This window comes from Pelodiscus sinensis, chromosome 5, assembly GCF_052426305.1.
Source record: "Pelodiscus sinensis isolate ZL-2025 chromosome 5, ASM5242630v1, whole genome shotgun sequence".
In the NCBI taxonomy this organism is placed as follows: domain Eukaryota; kingdom Metazoa; phylum Chordata; order Testudines; family Trionychidae; genus Pelodiscus; species Pelodiscus sinensis.
The window spans coordinates 54,204,491-54,221,061 of NC_143056.1; the positions used below are offsets into that span (position 1 = coordinate 54,204,491).

Consider the following 16,571-nt stretch of genomic DNA (forward strand, 5'->3'; position numbering starts at 1 on the left):
CTGTGGCCTACACCATTTCTTGTAGCTCCCATTGGCTGGAAATGGAGAACTTCAGATAATGGGAGCTACAGGCGGCCCACTGCGACTTATCCTCATGAGCTGTGTGCAGCCTGCTCACTGCAGGTTGCCCATCACTGCCCTAAACTGTGGTTTGTTCTACATGCTGACATTTGAGCAGGGTAAGGCTGCTCTGTTCCCCTTGTGATACTTTATGATTAAACTTTTACCATTGACCTCATTAATTTTTCCACTGTGATACTATTGCAACAAATCTGGTGCAAAGTATTTCTTGTAGGGTATCAATGAAAGTTATAATTTGCTAACTAAGATTAACCTATATAAATTCAGGTATCATCACTGTATCTGAAGTGATGACTATATACTTGTATCACAAATATGTTTACTACGATGCTAACACCTACAAGGTAGCTTCAGAGGGTAGCCAAGTTAGTCTGTACAGGAAAAAAAACAACAACAAATGGTCTGGTAGCACTTTATAGACTAACAAAACATGTAGATAGTAGCTTATATCCATTCTAGCCAGCCTATTGTGAAGGCATTTAGCTCTCACAATGGACTATAGCAAAAATTAACTCTGCCCAGATAACTATTTTAGTAGATGCCTTAGCCTTCAACAGGCTAATGGCTACACCCTGTGAGCATCAACCCATGTAATAAAATGTGATATACTCATGTGACTCCATCTTTTGCCAGTAACTTTCCACAAACTGGGCTGTGACCTTTGTTTAAAACAAAAGTTTTCCGGGAAAAAGGTATAGAAAACTATTAGAATGACTCCATTTTGCATCTTTCCTGCTCTAATTATTATTAGACAATCTTTCTGTTAAGCAGCCACCATTCTTGTCTGCCTGTCATGGGATTTTCAAATTGCTGCTCCTGCGCATGCCCCAATGTGGCCGCCCCCACCAGCTCCTGAAGGTGTGTTCTGCCGCCTGGCTCAGTGCCATGCCGCATGGCTCCACTGCCACTGTCCCCCCTGCTGGCCTGACCATGGGAGCCATTGCGGGTCTCTTGCTGCCACACCTTGTTTAGCTCCTGCACTGCCAGGCCCTCCTCTCACTCCCTCATATGGACTAAAAGGAGCAAATTGAACAATGGCCTTTGAAAGTTACAAGTCAGCAATCTACAACATCACTGTTACAAACCTGATATAAGAACCTTGCCATCATTATATGCATATGTTCTACTAACCATTTTAACTTTCCTTTCCTTTTCCTTAAGTTTTAGATACTTTAGTTTGATGACGTCAAATAAGCTGAAGTTGAACCCAGATAAGACTGAGGTCCTGTGGATCAGGAGGCCATCTGTGCGTGAATGTGGCATGCACCTGTTCTAGATGGGGTTACTCTTCCCCTGAAAGAACAGGTATGCAGCTTGGGAGTCCTCCTGGACCCTTTTTTAACATTTGAAAATAAGATTTCTTCAGTGGCCAGGAGTTCCTTTGGGCAACTTCGTTTAATCCGTCAGCTGAGACCCTTACTGCACAAATATGACTTGGCCACAGTGATCCATGCTCTTGTTACATCCCGACTGGATTACTGTAATGCACTTTATGTAGGGCTGCCTCTAAAGAGCCTTCAGAAACTTCAGTTGGTCCAGAATGCGGCTGCTTGAGTTTTAACCAACACTAGTTATATAGAGCACATTGTGCCAGTGCTTTGGCAGCTGCACTGGCTTCCGGTATGTTTCCGGGCACAATTTAAGGCTTTAGTTATGACCTATAAAGCAATAAATGAGTTGGGTCCAGGGTATCTGAAGGACCATCTTCTCCCATATGAACCTGCCTGGGGATTGAGGTCAGCTGGGGAGGCTTTGCTTCGTGTTCCCCTACTTGTGGAGATAAGATTATCATCAACGCGGAACAGGGCATTTTCAGCTTTTGCTCCCAGGCTGTGGAATTCTCTTCCTCAGGATATTTGCATGGTGCCAACGCTAGTATTGTTCCGGCCTAAGGCTAAAGCCACCCTTTTTACTCGTGCTTTTATTAATGTTTGGGTCTGTATGTATGTGTTCCTCCTCTTTATGTTTTTAGCTGGTTATGTCCCTCTGAGGTCTCATATTTTAAATTCTCATATTTTAAATTTTTATATATATTTGTATTTTTTTGTTTGTTCTTGTAAGCGGCCTTGAATATTTTAGATAGAAAGGTGGGGTAAAAATAATTAATTAAATAAATAAATAAAATAAAAGATTGGCAACAGAGTGATCATTTGGTAAAATATGAGGTATATTTTGACCTGGGTATGTGGCCGATCTGTGAAGATCAGAAGAACCCTTTTGTATTGGACCATTCCATATACTTTATGAATATATGTTTATGATATGAATATGATGTTACTGAGATATAGTTTATGCAAGGTGGTTCATATAAGATTACATTGAAAAGGTTACAGAGAGGTAGTCTGATCTTGGTAAAACAAACCAAAATAAGCAGTCATGTAGCACTTTAAAGACTAACACGATGGTTTATTAGGTGATGTGCTATGAAAAGGTTATGATTTACTGAACATGACTATCCCATTTGAGTGCATATATCATTCTTGTACCTGAAGTTCAGAATATTGAACTCTGTATCAGTATCTCATATTTGCTGCTTTGGGTCACTCCCACCACTGAAACTTCAGGTACAATAATGGAAAAGCCAGACAGGGCTAAGAGCCCATTAGCTAGAACTATGAATAGCCTTTGTCTTCCTGGGGGTGCTTCATGCTGCGATTGACTCAGGACACTATAGTCAAGTGACTGGGTCACCTGACTAACCTGCGTCTTGGACTGCTGTTCTACAGGATGGTAGGGGGAATCAAACAAAGGATTCCCACCTTATGGAAATTCTAGATAAGGCGGGGGAGAAAAATAATGATGGTCTTCAGCTTGCTTCACCTCTGCTTCCCTACCCTAAAGAGATACTTGGAAACACCTGGAAACAAAATGAGTGTAATTGAAAGGGGTGGGCCCAGGCTAAAAAGCTTCTGGACTCAGGCTAAAAAGATAACTAGCCTGAGAAGGATTCTATCTGAAATAAAATCTAGGGTGAGAAATTATTAGATGTACCCAGTTTTCTTTAGTGAATTACACATTACTTTTGTTATTGGCTTGGAATAGCTAATGATAGAATAACTACTAGGCTAAGGTGAGCCTATGCTATTTCTCAGCAGTTTAGCTGAAATCTGGCATGTTTAGATGTTACCCAGTGAGGTATAGTGATATCTCCTCATGCAGATGGGCGGGAACGGAGAGAGGAGGAAGGCCTTGACTCTGCCTTCTTTTTCCCTCATGTACCTGATGGTGTGCCTAGGCAGGCGTGTTCCAGCGTAGTCCTTCCCCAGAGCAGTGGAGAAACCAGAAAAGAGATTGTGTCTCCTGGACTCCTGTGGGGCAGCACACTGCTCCTTGCTTTGTGTTAGACTGTAATGTCACTATCTAATCCATTTTTATATTACTGACTCAATTCCCGTCATTCATCTGAGGGAATTGAATGAAAAGAGAGTGCTGGATTAGCTGAATGGAATTGGGAGGGAATTTCAAACATTATTTGGAATGTGGGGGGAACCACATATATTTGTGGGGCAAGGTGAAGAATGGAGCAATGAGGGGGGTGGTGTTGTGAAATGTATGAGGATGATACATTAAGAAAGAAGAGTGCTTTGGAGTTTATTTACATAAGAGAAAAGCAGGTGTTCTTGCTACCCCTAAGTTGTATTATACAATCATGTTTCAGTGACTTCACAAGGTTTAAGGAACTAGGGAATCAGGACAAGGTCTGAAATGAAGTCTGGGACAGAGTTATGTCTCCATTTACGCTGAGGCTAAACTCACCATGTTAAATTGTACCTCTTTACCACCAGTATTTAGTATTATAACTGTGCTAGAGATTGGTAAACTGAGGCACAGAGAAGTCAAGTTCCTTGGCTAGTGATTTAATAGCTGGCGGGGCCAAGAATAGAACACTTAGTGTCTCAACCTTGCTCTCTAGTCACAAAGCGTCCTGTTCCTTCTACAAAGGTGATAGTAGCTTTAGACTATACTATATCATGCCGTCAGTATCATAGTGCAGAAATTAATGTGTCTCAGAGTGAAATATGCATGGACAGAGCTGTGAAGGAATTTTTTAGGAACCATTTTAATATACTAAAAAAAGATCCAGGACTTGTATATGTTTAGTCCATACAATTTTTTTTTCAAAAGCTCATAAATTTTCTCATATATATATTGGATTTATTATATTTTTCCAAAGCAATTTGAAAGACACTGAATTATGCTCCCTTTCAGCTTCTGAAAGAACTTTAGTAATAAAAGCAGAAAAGTTGCCTCTGAAATTCATTTTCATATAGATTTATAGGAAAACTGCTTTGATGTCTTTTGCATTCCCCTGCCAGTAAAAAAAAAAAGAACTTCTATTAAATTTAACAACACCCTCCCTCCTCAGCCCCCCCTTCAAACCTCATTTATCTTTTATGAGCCCTGGGCATCTTGCCATAATAACACTGCACATAATACCAGAATTCTATAATCATTCAGCATTTCTTTTTCCTTCATCCCAATCAACAGAGTGTGTTATTGACCTTCCCATTTAAAAAGTTAGTGGGAATGGTCTAACTCCTTTAAGCACTGCAGTACACTGTTCAATATGGAACAAACAGCTGCTTGGGAAGCAACACTTTGTCGTCTACTTATACATTGCTGATGCACTGGTTTTATAAAGCTATAGAACCTGATCTTCAAAAGTACTCAAAACACCTTTAGCCCCCACTGCAGCCAATAGGAGGTGTCTGGGCTCAGTTCTGTGAAAAATCAAGCTCTGTTGAACTTAGGTCTTATTTCTTTGTGGAAAAGCTATGTAGAATTTATGAGAGATTGAAAACCTTTATTGTCTATGGAATTTAATTAATACTTGTATCCCTGCCATAGAATCTAAAGCGAAGGTCAACAAACCTAGAGAAAGGAGTTTAGATTCCATTGAATTCTATAAGTTTGTGGCATAATTGCCACAGAACTTTTAAGCCCTACTGATTCTGTCCCTATTAATTCTATAGAAATGTCCCCAAATGGTTAATAATATTGTTCTGGGGTCTGTGTTCTATTATTAGTTTCATGGAGAATGGTGATAGTTAAATACATTTTCCTCCATACTTCTGGGAAAATGAACCCCAGCCTATTTTAGGATCCAGTTCAACACTTTGAATTCATTGTGAGTCTTTCCAATGACTACAATTCTGATTCAAGTCCCATTGAAGTCTGTGCCAAATTTTGCAGACTTGTTTTGGAGCTGGATCAGACCATTAGTATATATTTCTTAGTGCTTTCAAACCAATGAGCCTTTGGAGGTAGGATAGGGCCCACTGAGACTATGAATACATGTTAGTCCTCCCAGCAAAAATGCTGGTGCTTGAGCACCATTTGTCTCATATCATAGAAAAAGAAGAAGGAAAAGAGAGGTTACATATGGAGGAAATGCTGGATGGGGTCTTGAGAAAATAGAGCTATAAATGTCGCTAGTAACACAAAGCAGAAGATTTGCATTCCCTGTGTGTCACAGAAAGAAAAACTAAAAACAAAAGCTACTTATGAAAATTTCCATGTGGTGTAAATAAATCTTGGGTTGGAAGAGATAAGTCTGTATTGCAAAGGCAGGACAACTAGACAAGTGTGGTAGGCTGAGTGCCCGAACTGGTCTGTGCTGAACGAAAGGTTAATCTCACTCAGTTCCCAGCTCCTCTTGCACAGGTGATTAGGGGAGGAATATATATGGGAGATTGCCTAGAGGAAGAAAGGAAGGCTCACAGAGCTGATCTGGATCTTGGGGAAGGGAAAAGGGATTTTTTTTTTGAGCTTATGTGTTGTTTTCTGGTTACAAAGATTATTGCTGAAGAAAACCCTTGTTCAATGATTATTTCTGAGGTTTTTTTCTACTGAGTCAGCTCACCAGTATGCATCATGTTAACAATGATGGACTTAGTCCTAATACGAAAATATTTAAGACAGAGTCAAGAAATATGTTCCTTGGATCTTATTTAAATTTTATGTATTGTGCATAGTCTTTTAAAAAGTTGTTCTCTGTTTTCTTTCCAAAATTCTTAGCTTCCCTAAGAATTCTTAAATTGATAGATCTCAATGCAATTAGAACTGATTAACCACAGGATTGTGCAGATCCTACCCCTCAAACTTCTGCATAAGAGAAACTGGTTTTTTTTCTAAAGAGTTTCTTTCTCAGTCATAGATTTAAACTTGGGTCCAATTCTTTCACCCTGATGTAAATCAGGAGTCTAGAGAGAAAGGCTGATCTAGCAGTTAGCATGCTAAACTGAGATTTGGAATGTCTGTATTCACTTCCCTACTGCCATTTGGTAAAGTCACTTAATCTCTCTAGGCCTCTGTAAAGGATGAATATATTTTAAAATGTGAGGGATGCAGATACTATGAGATTGGAGGACATATAAGTAATTAGATGTAAAACTAGAGCACATGAGAGAAGAATAAAGCCCAGTAGCTCTATAAATTATAGGGATTTGCTATTCTCAAGTACTCCCTTGTCCCATAAATTTCAGGTGTTTTGTGTGTTACAACTGATTTTCTTAAGTCAAACTTTACCATGTATTTTCTGACCTGAACACCAGCTGCTTGGGGCACTTTTGGTCAGTTTGGCACCAATCCACAGTGTGAAACTGACAAAGAAAAATGAAAGAAACACAGAATGGAACAAGCTGCCAGGGACCACTCAAATTTTCAGCTTTGATTTGTTACAGCCATGTTACAGTGCTTAAAAGTGAGCTCAGTGATAACTGCAGCAGCTGTTTACCACTGAAATGTTTTCTTTTTCTTTTTTTTTCTAATGGTAAAATGGACATCTCAGCTATGAGTTACTCACCTCTGCCCTGAAGGAAGTTAAATAATTCATTTTTTCAGCTATTGACAACAAATGACTGAATCAGTGAAACCAGAAACACTCCCAAGCCAGTTTCTTCTCAGCACAATCTGTCAGAGTTATGTGATGGTTTAGTGATTCTGAGCATGCTGGAAGGCTCTGCTCTGCAGTCTGCAAACTGAAACTTTGTTAAATAATGAGTTTTTTTGTGAACAAAAGGTCTGTATTATTTGTTGATGTTCCTGAAGTTTGGGGTGGTTTAAACACATGGGGATAGATAATCTGGCCAGTACTACTTGCAGGGGGGAGGATTTTGCTTTTCCCTCATCTGAGAGACTTCCTCTTTCACATCTATAGTTGGGAAAACTCCGAAGAGAGAGAATGTCTCCAGGACAGTAGCAAACCTTTACAATGCTGTGGAATTAGAATTGGGAAGAGTCCCAGATGCAGAATAGAGACACAGGATATCCCACATATCACCTAGATCACTGAGGATTACATAATGGCTGCCCAGTTTGTGCTAGATGCAGTAAAGGTTGAGGGTCAGGTCTGCTCCAAGATGGAATGATTCAGGAAAAACTGTATGGGGAGCCTCACAAGATTTTCTAGCCCATGTGCCCTCTTCTATAGGTATTTCCAGAAGGTATAATCCCACCTTTGGGGACCAAATTCAGTTTCAATTGTCTCATTGACATTAGTTACTCTGTGGGTGAGAGCGACAAAGAGTCCTGTAGCACCTTAAAGACTAAAAGGTGTTTTGGAGCATAACCTTTCATGGGCAAAGACCCACTTCGTCAGATGCTGCCCAGTTTGTGCTATATGAATCTGATGAAGTGGGTCTTTGCCCACGAAAGCTTATGCTCCAATACATCTGTTAGTCTATAAGGTGCCACAGGACTCCTTGTCACTTTTGCAGATCCAAACTAACACAGCCACCCCTCTGATACTTGACATCTGTGGGTGACAGTTGCTGGGTGAGAGCTGCTAATAGACCAAAACAAAAAGGTTCTCACCTATAGCATATTCTTACACTAGCAGAATTTATCTTCATTTTTTCCCTCTCCTTTTCAGAATCATGAATATGTCTCACATGTAACGTATTTTTCAGTGGCGAACAAGAAGCACTTCTTTGTTCCTTCCTCCTTTACTCATCCTATTTATCCGCTGAATTTAGGTTGCTTTGCAGGAAAAAATAAAAACCTTAAGTTAGTACCAATTAGTTTTGTTGTTGTAGGTGTGAATTTCATTGAAAGCTGTGCCAAGGACTGCCTTCTGTAAGCAAGCCTGGGCCCTGATTCTCTGCAATGCCCAAGTGGCACTTGCAGTGGACAATGGCAATTGTAAGATGCTGGTTCCAGCTCTCTGATCCTTGCTCACCCAGATTTAGCATAAATTGGAGCCCAGGAGCCTCTAACTTCTGAAGCTGAAATAAATTTGGTTTGCTTGAGCTAGTGGGAGATCATGCATAGCTTGGCCCCACCCTACCCCTGGTATGCTGTCAAGACATCCTCTTTCCCCCCCTTACATGGCACAAAATGATATTGGTGGTACTCCTGAATCCATCCCTCAGTATCTGAAGGGTCCTTGAAGATTTTCATTCCATTGACTTCAACCTTTTCTTTAACGAGCATGGGGAAGATTCACAACAGCTTTCAGAAGGAGATTGGTAGTACTTTAAAATAGGGGTTCAGATTGTGATCTCCATCTTAATGGAGGAAGTGTCTTGTGAACATGGTCTTTCCCATTTTCAAATGCATAGCCACCTCCCCTCCCACTAACTTCTCTCCTGTTCACAATGGTGAACAGCTTCCCTTGTTAACTAACATAATGTTTACATGGAAATTAACAGGAAATTATATCATGGCTTTCAAGTGACTTGAATTAGACTGAACATCATGAGGAGGGGGGTTGGCCCCAGGTGATCAGCCAGTGCTTTGTGGACTGCCATTGGTCGTCATGAACCACAGTTGAAGAACCGGTGTTGTCCAGGTACCCAGTTGTCCAGGCTGGAATTTCCTTAATTCCCCTTTTGTTAGTACCCCTCTTCTTATATTACTGATAATGGATTTTTTACGGATGTAAGTGGGTCAGAGCTTAGGTTTTATATCTCACATAAACTATTGAAAGACAGACTAACTCTTGCTCAGGTTTAGAGAACATGCTATATTGAATATATCTGAAACAAAATACAGGACTATGTAGCACTTTAAAGACTAACAAGATGGTTTATTAGATGATGAGCTTTCATGGGCCAGACCCACTTCCTCAGATCAAATAGTGGAAGAAAATAGTCACAACCATATATACCAAAGGATACAATTAAAAAAATGAACACATATGAAAAGGACAAATCACATTTCAGAACAGAAGGGGCATGCGGGGGGGGGGGGGGCGGGGGAGGTAAATGTCTGTTTACCTCACAGACATTTACCTTCCTCCCCTCCCGCATCCCCCTTTTGTTCTGAAATGTGATTTGTCCTTTTCATATGTGTTCATTTTTTTAATTGTATCCTTTGGTATATATGGTTGTGACTATTTTCTTCCACTATTTGATCTGAGGAAGTGGGTCTGGCCCATGAAAGTTCATCATCTAATAAACCATCTTGTTAGTCTTTAAAGTGCTACATAGTCCTGTATTTTGTTTCAGCTACACCAGACTAACACAGCTACATTTCTATCACTATTCTGAATATCTCTGGTAATATATATACCAGTATACCCCACAGAAGTAATCAGGTTCCAGAATTCCTCTTCCTAGAGCTCACACTCTTCTCTCTGTCATACCCCAACTCCTCCAAAATATGTGTTTGTGTTAATCTGTAGACACAAGCTATTTTTTTTTTTCAAAATCCAACTTTGTGTCACCAAGGCTACCCTTCTTTTTGGCTGATTTATTACGCTAGTGGGCTGCACCCCATGCTAGCTATGCTTGCCTATCCCCTTCTCTCTGGTGGCTTTTGCAGCCTGAGAGTGTGAGAGAACAATGATGTCATTCCGTGGCCTGGCAGGAACAACTTTTTTATATGTAGAGAGAGATAAAGATGTAACTTCAAGAAAAGAAATACACTAACATTTTAACTTCTGTTGTTTCCTTTTGGTCCCAGCTTCCAAGCTCCTAAGCAAATGTTTCCCCATGTTCGCTCTTAAACTGCCACAAAATAAAATAAAATAAATCCCTAAGAACAAAAAGAAAACAATAAAGTTCTTAAGAGGCTGTTTGATTTCTGTTTTAGGATCCTAACAGCTGTTGTATTCTCCTTCTTCACTGGTTCCAAATTTAATAAGACCAAATAAGTCTCTAAGAAAACAACACTTTAAAGTAGTTGCTGAGTTTATTTCCACACTCAGAATGAAAAGGCTTTCCCCTCTGCTTTCTTCCAGACTAATCTGAGATCATAACAAAATGAGAAAAGCAACAAAAGCCATTGTTTTTCCCCTGGAATTTACACCTGTAGCACCCATTGCAGTTACAAGTGCTGTTACATTTAATTTCATTTGCTTTCATATTGAGAATTTGAAATCGGTCAATTGAAATCAGTGTAATTTCTCCAGCTTCATACTACTATAACTCAGATTGGCATATGGTTATTTTGTCTCTTCTATCTGGTTTGGGCAATGAAACAAACAATCTTCTAAGAAGTAATACAAAATAACTCCTTATTCATGTTTTCAAGTGCTCCTAAGTCTTTTACCAGAGATTAGTGGCTCCCAAATATTGATGTCAAGTTTTACAGAATGAAATCTAAGCTTCCCTTTAACTGTTACCTTAAATAGAAGAAGCCTGCAAAGGCCTGGTTTGCTGTCATGCTTACCTCCATTCATCTGTGCATGCTTTTATCCTGCCACAGGGATCCAGTCCCAGTCACTCTTGACCCTCTGTCACAATGTTAAACTAGGGTTGCATAAGCCTGTTTCCATGATGGATTTCAGAACACGCCCCTTTGAACTGGGGTGAGAAAAGCAAAGTAAACCCATTGGCTGGATTAGTAAAGTAGTAGAACTGCTTAACAAGTCTGGTGAAATCACTGAATTCTCTGTACTTTTCTGTCGGGAACAAGCCCTGAAAAATTGGTCCCCCTCTCCCCGCGACTTTCTCCTTCTTCTTTCAATGCTGCAGTTTCTTTGAGACCTTGGGAATTGTTCAGTGTGCCCAGAGAGAAATCAAGAAGCAAATATTGCATTTTGAACAATACAGTAAGCTTCTGCGGAAGCCAGAACCACTGACTTCCCAATGCTGAGATTCTTTTGTTCTCATGATGCTTCCTTTTTTTTCTTTCAGACTCACTCACTATTTCATGCCCGTTAGGGGTATTTCAAGGCTTGCATTGAGAGAGAGGAAAAAAGAGTGAATGACACCTGTTAAATTGGCAAGCTTCAGAGACTCGTTTGCTTCTCCAGAGATCAACTCATAATTATAATGATAGTAGGGCACTAATATCCTAAGGCAGTTAAAAAAATCCAAAATTTGACTGGTATTCCATCATCACCCTCCTAACGCTAAATCTTTAATAGCATTTGTAATCTCTCTTGTCATCATATAGGCTTCCAATAATAATTTATCTTTACTCTTCCCCATTGTGCTCAGCTAGAAGCAGGTAGAAATGTGCAGCACACAGTTAACTACCCAAGGAAAAGCTCCCTGTGCTATTCCAAAGATATATTCTTGGCAGGCTTAATTATATCAAAATTAATACACCACTCTATTAAAATGGAATGAAAATTAAAGTTTAATTCTGGATACATGTATAGAAATTAAACAGGAAACCAAGTGTATTCAATCAATTTTATTTTTCAAATGCTTTTCATTCAGTCATCCTAGTTTTTCCTACTTCTGGCATTCTAATTTCGGGACATGCTCTTTTCCCATGCACAAAAGGCACCTATATAATTTCAGTCTAAACAATGTGTAGCTTAGAGTCAGAGAAAAAGAAGAAAGAGACCTGGGTTCTGTGGTCCGAGTCCCTTTGGTCCCTTTGGACATCAGAATAGTGAGCCCGTTATTTTGAAATCTATTTTGAAATAATGAGCTTGCTCAAAAGATGCGGAATAGCTATTTTGGGATGCCGGAAGTATCCCAAAACAGCACTGCTGTCTAGACATAGCTAAAGGATAATCTACATCAGGTGCGGCCAGCCTGAGACGAAGCAACCATTTCCCAATGTACATTGCCACAGAGCTACAGTAATTTGTCAGGAGTTCCCATCAGGTGCCTCCTCTCCTGTCTCCAGTATATTTTGCCCACCAGCATCCCCCCCCGATCAGTGCCTCCTCTTCCTTCTTGCGCCTCCTTCTCACTGCAATCAGCTGTTTCATAACACTCAGGAGGCTCTGTGGGAGAGGGAAAGAGCGAAGGTGCAATATGCTTGAAAAAGGAGCCAGGAAAGTTGGCACTGCAGCTGCAGCGCCGGAATCGGTACCTGAGCAAGGAGATGCATATTAACTTCAGAAGAGCCATAGGTAGTTCCAGATCTAGATGGTGCTTGGTCCTACCGTGAGGGCAGGGGACTGGAGTCAATGACCTCTCGAGGTCCCTTCCTGTTCTAGTGTCCTATGATTCTATGACCATCATGATGTTGTACTATGTATATCACATTTTTTTAAAAACTTTGGGCCTACAACCTCAGACATTTAGGATTCTCAGCTAAGGCTTTGATTTGACATTCTGTTTGAAATTACCTTTCTGGATTTCAGAACATCACATGTGAAAGTATAAGCAATGTAGTCAGACCCCATATTTAGAATGTTCAGATTGTTTATGGAGGATAATGCTTTCCTTTTCAGTCATGCTTGTTTTAAAAAACTGCTTGTCATTTCAGGGAGATCTTGTTTGAAACTAATCTAAGTTATCTGGATAATCCCACACTGTAATGAAAAACATTTCCAAAGGGGTCTGGTAATTATTGATGGATGAACCTCACTAGATATGGAAGTTTGCTCGGATAAGCATCTACCAGTCAGAGATTTATCCAGACATCTTTGGTCTTTAAATCTTACATGGTCAGGTTATCTTTAAAGATTTCCATACATAATGAGTCTGGAGTAGAAATGACACGGGATTACTCTTGCTTGTGCTGTTTTGGTATTTGATGAAACTGAGAAGCACTGAAGAGTACAAAAATGGAAGTCATTTAATAAACTGAATTATTTTGAACCTAACAGGATTACATTTGGTTCAAGCTTTAGGTTGGTTTCCATGGTTTAGTAAACAGACTCTTGGATTGAAAGACAGGAGACTTGATGAGTTCTACTTCAAGTTATTGCATTATTTCTTTGGTTTCTATGCCCTCTTCCCTACTGATGCTGTTACACAGGCAGCCAAAATCTAGTTCTTGGTTTCAGGAACTGCTAATGATTCTGCGAAGCATGGCACATGCACACAATCTCCCTTTCCTTACGTCAGAGCTGGTGACAAACTTTGCTGGGCCCTTTGGCAATATGGGGGCAAGGGCTCAGCTCTGGGCCCCTGAAAGGGGAAGGGCCTCAGATGGAAGGGGACAGGGCTAGGAACAGCCAGGTCTCAGCACTGCCCAGAGCATCCCATACCTCCCCCATCTAGCCTTCAGTGCCACCCAGATAGTGCTGTGCCAAGCTCTGATAGCGATGTAAAGAGCCCGAGTCTCTACCCTCCACTGCTGCCACAGTAGCAGCTCAGAGACCCGGCCCTTTCAAATCACTGGGCCCCAGAACAACTGCTCCTTTTTCTGACCTCTCTCTTAGTGACCCTGCTTTAATTCAAAGTATTTTTCTTATGGTAGGGACTAACTTTCTGTCCCTGCTGCTAACTAATACAATTAAACTAAAATTCACAAAACAGCCTCCCATTATTCCTCTTCTTTTTTCTGAAATGGCAGAAACACAACAGAAAATTGTTTGGAATATTCTTCAGAAAAGCTCATTCACTTGACATTTTCTGTACTTCCTAGTTTCAATCAGCTCACTTATACTAGCTCATACAATCCAAACTGACCTTTTCTCCTGCTCTTTCTTTCCTAGTCATCATTCTCTCTCTCTCTCTCACTCTCTCTCTCACACACATATACATACATGGTATATTTATGCAACTGAATTTTATAACTAGCTGTACTTTGTGATAATGTGGGAATTCTATTATTTTTCAAAAAATAAATAAGTTAAAAGATGGGGATTAGGTGATTTGAGAGATGGGAATCTGTTCACCAGAGGGTCTTTATTCCTGTCCAATTGTCCCTTTCAGTGAGTATAACCAGAAGAAGGCATTAAGTCAAAGCTGTGTCTTGGAACAGAAAGGAGATGTAAGGTTCACCAACCTAGGCTCCCTCTAGAATTTCTTGGACTCCCCTCTGAAACTGGCCCTTACTCACCAGCACTTTTCAACTGGCATCTTTCACATTCCCATGAAAATCTAGTTTCATACTTATATACTTCATTTTTCATTTTCCTTTTTCATCTCATTGTCTATTTCTATGTGTTTAAATTCATCAATATAAGAAACCCAATTGACACATACATAACATGAAGGCCTTTAGTGAATGTTTATGCATTAGATGCAATTTCTGTAACTTTTGCAAAGAACAAAGAATAATAAGTAATGGTTTGGTTTGAACCTTTGTTTCAGCCCCAAGAGTTAGTTTTGAGATTGAAAAAATTTCTTTTTAGCTTGGAGCAGTGTGCTTTTTCACTTCCATCTGCTTTATTTATTACATTTTACTTTCCAGACATTATTCACGTGTGTATTTTGTTTCTGTCAGCCTCCTGAGATGTATTTTATTTTTCTAGTTCATATCTTGGTAGAATTCCTAACAAAGTTGCTAAGAATATGACTTAGGAGAGAAAACTCTTAGAAAACAAAGTTGGCCCAATTAAGTGTAACAATGAATTGTTCACTGTAGTTAAATGAGTATATGTTAAATAAAATGCTAAGTGTATAAGGTTACACTATTATTTATACAATTAAATCATTATTTGTGCAAAGATTTGTGTCAATATTTGTATTGTTCTGGTATCCAAACAGCTTTAGATTGATTCCAACTCTAAGAGCATGTCCCATGACCATCTGCCATAGGTCTTCTGAGTTGCAAAGCCACTTTATCTAGTGGAAAGGTCAACCTGCCAAAAGGACCTGAACTATTCTCCCTCCCTCCATCATTCTCTGAATAGCGAGGAACTGCAAAAATATTTGAATAAAGAGAATCATGAAAAGTCTTCCACCATGCCCTGTGCTTTACTATGCCCTTTGTTTATGCCATATCACCCATTTTTTTATTGTACATTTTGGCTGCAAGGCCATTTATCTTATGACAGCTGTAAGAGAGCTCATGTTCAGTCAGCCCAGAAATAACTTCTACTGCCTCTTGATTTTTTGTGAGACCAATCAGCAAATGTATTACATCCTTTAATGTCACACGAAAGAGTCTGAGATCAACTGAGAGGACTAGACAAAGTCACAGATTCCATTCACTATTTAATGTCTATGTTTATCAGTGCAACTGGCACAAATTCACTCTGGTCAATGGTGATGCAACAGATATAATCCGTGCACACATTTAGAACTAGAATAGTCTTTCAGTCCAACATGCTGTGTGACTTAATAAGCTCAAATTTAGTGTGCTCACTGGAAATTTTGTCCTAAAAGTGTTGACTTCTCAAAAGAAACCACATGGATGTTCAGTTACTGACTTCAGTGGGACTAAGATTTGGGCATGTATTTTTACATTGATTTATAACAAATTAATGACTAGTCCGTTGTCATCAGGGCTTTCAATTTTTTATGATTAAGTAAACAACTTGTTTCAGGGGCCTTTTCCAATGCTTTTATATAAACATATATTATTTTAGGGGAATTTTTAAAAAAATGAATGCAACTCACAGATATAGGTAATAGGTAAAAAGAAGATTACATTTGGTATGGGAATTGGGAATAGTGAAGTAGAGAAATAAATTGTGTTGGAATATTAAAATTTTAATAAATGCTCATTTTTATTGCAAGAGCAGTACTACTTACATTTGAATCTTGTAATCAGCCTCAGGAGTTTCTTCTGAGTTGGCAATGAGATTTCTCTTTTAGCTTGCAGCCGTGTGCTTTCTTGCTTTCTTGTATCCAACTGTTTTATTTATCCCATTCGACTCTCCTTCCTTTATTCTCTTATGCATACTCTCACTTTCTGAGCTCCTGTCTTGTATTTCATTTTCTTAGTTCTTGTCCCAGCAGATTTCTTTTCAAAATACAGGCAGAGCTCTGAGAAAATGGCTTGGGGAGTAGGATCCCTGGGGAGAAGGCCTCAAGGAAATGAAATAGCTCAGCTTAAACATAACAATGAATTGGTCGCAGAGCCGGTATAAATTCAGTTAAGTGTGCTGTCTTTGTTTGTTTGTTTGTTTTTTAAATAGTGGTTCTGATTTTCCAAAACCAAATAGTAATTCTGCAAGCTAATCTAAAGGACCACAAAGAAATTCAGGAAAAAAAGTTTCAATGTTAGATGAATTAAAGCTTTTGTTTCAGTGAAGAATCCCAGACCAGATGACTGCTTTGGTTGGCTATTTTTCAACAAAATTTGTTCAAAATAACTGAGTTCTGGGATGTTAGAGCAACTTACATTATCAGAAAGATTATGGATGGCATCTGGGCTGGTTGATGGTAGCTGAAGAAAAACAAGTTTTGCTAGCTGGAGAGATTATTACAGAAGACCTTCCAGTAGTGTATATAGTAAAA

General features: G+C 39.4%; 1 long non-coding RNA gene across 1 annotated transcript in view; it reads right to left on the bottom strand.

Annotated features, from left to right (window-relative positions):
• Positions 1-16,362, bottom strand: part of LOC112545825 (uncharacterized) — a 29,533-nt gene extending 13,171 nt beyond the window's left edge. Inside the window, exon 1 of the long non-coding RNA XR_003089372.3 lies at positions 15,864-16,362. This is a non-coding gene — a long non-coding RNA (uncharacterized LOC112545825). The remainder of the gene's footprint in view (positions 1-15,863) is intronic.
• Between the last annotated feature and the right edge of the window lie 209 nt (positions 16,363-16,571).